Source organism: Triticum aestivum, chromosome 2A (genome assembly GCF_018294505.1).
Source record: "Triticum aestivum cultivar Chinese Spring chromosome 2A, IWGSC CS RefSeq v2.1, whole genome shotgun sequence".
Classification (NCBI taxonomy): Eukaryota; Viridiplantae; Streptophyta; class Magnoliopsida; order Poales; family Poaceae; genus Triticum; species Triticum aestivum.
In genome coordinates, this window is record NC_057797.1 from 583,514,833 (window position 1) to 583,520,642 (window position 5,810).

Genomic DNA, 5,810 nt, shown 5'->3' on the forward strand with positions numbered 1-5,810 from the left:
AGAGAGCATCACGAAACATGTGACAAACACATTTAAGTCTAACATACTTCCTATGCATAGGAATTTTATAGGAAAACAAATTATCAAGACAAGAAACATATAGCATATGCAAAGGAGAGGAATAAAACATTGACAATGTTAACACAATGAGAGGAATTTTAATAACATGAAAATTTCTACAACCATATTTTCCTCTCTCATAATAACTATATGTAGGATCATAATCAAATTCAATGATATAACTATCATATAAAATTTTATCTTTATGATCCACATGCATGCAAAGTTGACACTCTTCCAAAATAGTGAGATTGTCATCAGATAAAGTCATGACCTCTCCAAACCCACTTTCATCAAAAAATTCATAAGATTGAACACTCACCAAATATGTGGGATTATTTTTAGCTAAATTTGACACTCTTCCAAACCCACTTTCAATATTATCACAAACATATTCATCATGAGGCTTAAATAAATTTTCAAGATCATAAGAAACATTATCACCCCAATCATGATCATTGCAATAAGTAGCGGACATGACAAAACAAGCATCCCCAAGCTTGGGGTTTTGCATATTATTAGAACAATTGACATTAATAGAATTTATAGTAAAATTATTGCAATCATGCTTTTCATTCAAGGAGCTATCATGAATCACTTCATGAATTTCTTCATCACAATTTTTAGATTCATGATTCTCAAGCAAAACTCCATAAAGATAATCTAGTGCACTCAACTCACTAGCAATTGGTTCATCATGATTGGATCTTTTAAAAAAAGATTAGAAAGTGGATGGGGATCCATATCAATATATTTTTAGCAAGCGAAGATGCAAGCATATAGAAGGCACATGGCAACACAAGCAAACAAAAGATCGAACGAGAAAAAGGCGAACGAAAAAGAGGGCGAATAAAAAGGCAAATTTTTGTGAAGTGTGGGAGAGGAAAATGAGAGGCAAATGGCAAATAATGTAAATTGTGAGGAGATGCGATTTTTCATTAGGAACCTAGTATATGTTGAAGATCCTCCCCGGCAACGGCGCCATAATTTCCTTTTGATTGCTCTCTGACTATAGCGCCAGAAAAGCTCCTGTCTGCTAGGACTACGTAGGTATTTCCCCAAAGAGGAAGGGATGATGCAACACAGCGATGGTAGGTATTTCCCTCAGTGAAGAAACCAAGGTTATTGAACCAGCAGGAGAACCAAGCAACACAACGTAAACAACACCTGCAGACAAATAAACACCTCGCAACCGAATGTGTTATAGGGGTTGTCAATCCCTTTCGGGTAACGATTCCAGAAAATTGTAGTAGATTGAAATAATAGATCGCAAATAAAATAAAGTGCAACAAAGTATTTTTGTATTTTGGTTTAATAGATCTGAATAAAAATGGAAAGGAAAAGTAGATCGCAAGCTAATATATGAGGAAGATGACCCGAGGGCCGTAGGTTTCACTAGTGGATTCTCTCGAGAAAGATAGCAAACGGTGGGTAAACAAATTACTGTTGGGCAATTGATAGAACCTCAAATAATTATGACGATATCCAGGCAATGATCATTACATAGGCATCACGTCCAAGATTAGTAGACCGACTCCTGCCTGCATCTACTACTATTACTCCACACATCGACCGCTATCCAACATGCATCTAATGTATTAAGTTCATGGAAAAATAGAGTAATGCAATAAGAATGGTGACATGATGTAGACAAGATCTGTTTACCTATTGCGTAGATATAGATCCCATCTTTTTATCCTTAGTAGCAATGATACACATGTGTCGGTTCCCTTTCTATCACTTGGATCAAGCACAGTAAGATTGAACCCACTACCGGGCACCTCTTCCCATTGCAAGATAAATAGATAAAGTTGGCCAAACAAAACCCAAATATCAGAGAAGAAATACGGGGCTATAAGAGATCATGGATATAATATATCAAAGAAAATCAAATAACTTTCATGGATATAAAAAGATATGACTGATCATAAACTCAAAGTTCATCAGATCCCAACAAAACACACTGTAAAAAGAGTTACATCATATGGATCTCCAAGAGACCATTGTATTGAGAATCAAGAGAGAGAGAGAGAGATGAAGCCATCTAGCTACTAACAACGGACCCGAAGGTCTACAAAGAACTACTCACGCATCATCAGAGAGGCACCAATGGAGGTGGTGAACCCCATCCGAGATGGTGTATAGATTGGATCTGGTGGTTCTGGACTCTGCAGCGGCTAGATGCCTATTTCGTCGACTCCCTTAGGGTTATGGGAATCTTTGGGTATTTATAGAGCAAAGAGGCGGTCTGGGGGGCACCCGAGGTGGACACAACCCACCAGGGCGCGTCTGGGCCTCCTGGCGCGCCCTGGTGGGTTGTCCCCTCCTTGGGACTCCCCCCAGGTGCAACCAGGGCCCAACTTGTTCCTTCTGGTCCACAAAATATCTCCGTAAAGTTTCGTGGCATTTGGACTCCGTTTGATATTGATTTTCTGCGATGTAGAAACACGGAAAAAAACAGGAACTAGCACTTGGCACTATGTCAATAGGTTAGTACCAAAAATGATATAAAATGACTATAAAATGATTATAAAACATCCAAGATTGATAATATAATAGCATGGAACAATCAAAAATTATAGATATGCTAGAGACGTATCACGCGGTCGTTTCCCATTGCACCGTCACAACGCCTCTTCCTGAGCCTCGCAACTCGCGAGGTGCTGATTGGTGGCTTGCCGGCGGGCGAGCGCGATCTCACCGGTGTGGTTATCCGGCGCCAACGGGTACTCCTCCTCACTGGAAGAGTGCACCCGGTCCACGTACCACCAAGTGTAGATGAGGCACTTGGGCCCGTCTACACTCAGGGCTTTGGCACGGGCGTCCTCCGCCACCCTCACGACCCTCGCATGAGCCTTATGCCAAAGAGCCAATTGCCTGACTCTCTTAGACATGACATAGGCCTGCCAGGCAGCATGCCTCGCATCACGCTTCTCTTCCTCGGCCTTCTTCTCCGCCTCTATTCTGGCGCGCTCTGCCAGAGGCAAAGCCTCCCACAAGGCGACATCCATTTCTTTCCAAAGCTCCTCAAGGCTGGGGGGGGCTCGGCGGGTGGCACGGTGTTCTCCTTGTAGCGGGGAGCCAATGCGTCCTCCGACGTGCATGCCGGCGAGACTAGGAACGCCGAAACGCCCACCTCGATGCATCAGGATGAGGAGTGGAACACCGACACGTCCTCCTCGACTAGTGGTGGCGAGGAATGGAACGGCGACGTGTGACCGTCCACGTGGTGCAGCGAGGGGCGCCTAGGGATTGGGAGGGGCGATGCCATGGTGGACGACGTGAGAGGGAGGGGGAGGAGACAGCGATGAACGTGAGCATTCTTCCGAATGCCGTGGGAGGCGCAGTATTTATAGCGAGCAAGGGCACACCGACGTAAGATATGGACTGAGCTTCAGTGACTTAACTGCAGGTGCAGTTGCATCACTAACATGTGGGCCCAACATGGCCCACATGTCAGTGACCCAATGCACCTACAGTTCAGTAACTGAAGCAGCGTCCCGTTAGATATGTTGCGTGATTAACATAACAGCTACGTGGGCATATTTTTTGGAGTAAATTAGGGGGGAGGGAAGGGGTGGAAATATTGCTGGTCACAACGGATTGGAAGAGCGCGGGGGGAGGAGAGTCATGCATGCATATTTTTTCCACACGGGGTGGAGTGGTGGGACTGCCGGAGGGAGCAGGAGAGTCAACCAGGCATTCAAATTTCAAGGCGCGCTAAATTATTGCATGCGATAATTAAGGCTGGCCATAGTGGTGGTAATGTGGTACTAGCTGGCATCATGCACACGAGAATAGCAAACATGCTGATGTGGCAAAGAATTAAAGAAGAGAGGGGGGTTAGAGTAACATAAGTAGATACCATATTATGTTAAATACTATGCTACTTTGTGTCATGCATGGCACTATAAAGGTAGTCCCGTATCATACACTAGTATCATGCACATGATACTACTATATGATACTTTCTATTATGAGTAGCCTAAAGAGAATATTAACTAATCTCTACTCTCTACTCTTATAAAAACCAGAGTTGGTGATGATGGTGTGCCTGCCATCCTGCAATATAGGCCGTCTGATCTATATCTAACAGATAGGAAGGAAACTATGACAATTTACCCGCACTCCTCTCCACATTTGCAGATGAGGCCTTCCCTCGTTCATCCTTTTCTCCCACAAGATCTTGATGTTCTGTGCAACGCACGGGCATCTTGCTAATGCATGTAAAAAATCTTTGTCATTTACTAGTGTTCATGCATGCATGCAATGCGATAATGCATTGGTAAACATATTTTTTTGTGAAGAACGAGAGCATTAATAGAGTACTTTGGCAGACTACAAAAACTATTCCACCACCTCTATCTTGGTAAGAGTAGGTAATTTTTTTGAATTGAGACCTTTAAACTAGAAGGGAGGTAGTAGTACTCTAATAGCTAACCTTGTTGTGATGACTAAATAGGACATGGCACGCACCTGGACGGAGGAACTAGTCTGTAGTGTGCATATAAGTTTTGTCTGAAGTCAATGTACCTCTACTTTGACCAAACTTAGACAAAAATGAATCAACATTCACAATGTCAAATCAATATTTTGATACTCATTATAAAACGTAGTTTCATAATATATATATATATATATATATATATATATATATATATATATATATATATATATATATATATATATATATATATTTGGCATCGTAGATTGTAACGCCCCGAGACCGTTGCGCCAGCTGTCTCCCGGTTGTTCGCCATCATTGCCATGTCATTCGCTTGCGTGTTGCATCTTGCCATGTCATCATGTGCACTGCATCATCATGTTCTAAAATTGCATCCGTACAGGTCTCCCCGTTCTCTCCGTTGTCTGTTCTGAGCCCAACCGCACTTGCACACGCCCGCCGCATGTCCGAAATATTATTTTATAAGTGGCCGGAGAATGTTCTCGGAATGGGATGAAAGTGGGCGTGAGGTCTTATTATAGTGTAGATAGACCGCTTGTCAAATTTCATCGCGTTCGGAGTCCGTTTGATGCCCCAACGTATATCTATAGCGGCACCGCTGCCGGTCTAACGTCGGACGTTTTTGGTCTCCGAAAACTGCTGCCGGGCCCTCTCTCTCTCTTCTCTCCTCTCAGCCTCGCCACAGCCCACCCAGTCCATCCTCCTACCCCTCTTCGCGTCCGGAGCCGTCCGTTGCAATCGCACGGTCCGAGAACCCCTCTTTGCACAGTGCACTGACCCCTCACGTGCGTGTCCGAAACTTCCCCGGACCCGACCCGGGCAGTCGTCACCGTTGTGTCCGGATCATCCCCAACCGTCTACAAACATCTCCTTTTTGTTAATTGGACTTCCTAACCTATATTTTCTCTCGACCGTACGATTTTAATCGGATGATCCAAATACCCCTTCCTTTCCCTATATAAAAATCCCTAGTCTAATTTGAGACAAAACCCTAAAACCTAGGGGATCTGTCCCATCCATTCCGTGTCCGCCGCCGCCACCAACTCACCAGCTACCTCGGGATCTTCCCCGATCCCCTTCTCCTTGTTTTGCTCCTCCACCCAATCTCGAAGGCGCTCACTGCCTCCTCTCGCATCCCTATGCTCGCTCGTCCCCGAGCAAGTCACTCGATCGGCCGGCCACCGGAGCACCACCACCAGTGACCAGCAGCCGCCCTAGGCCTCTCCTGCATCCCTCTGGTTACCCTTCTCTACGCTCTCCATCTCTCTCCCTCTGACCCCCTGCT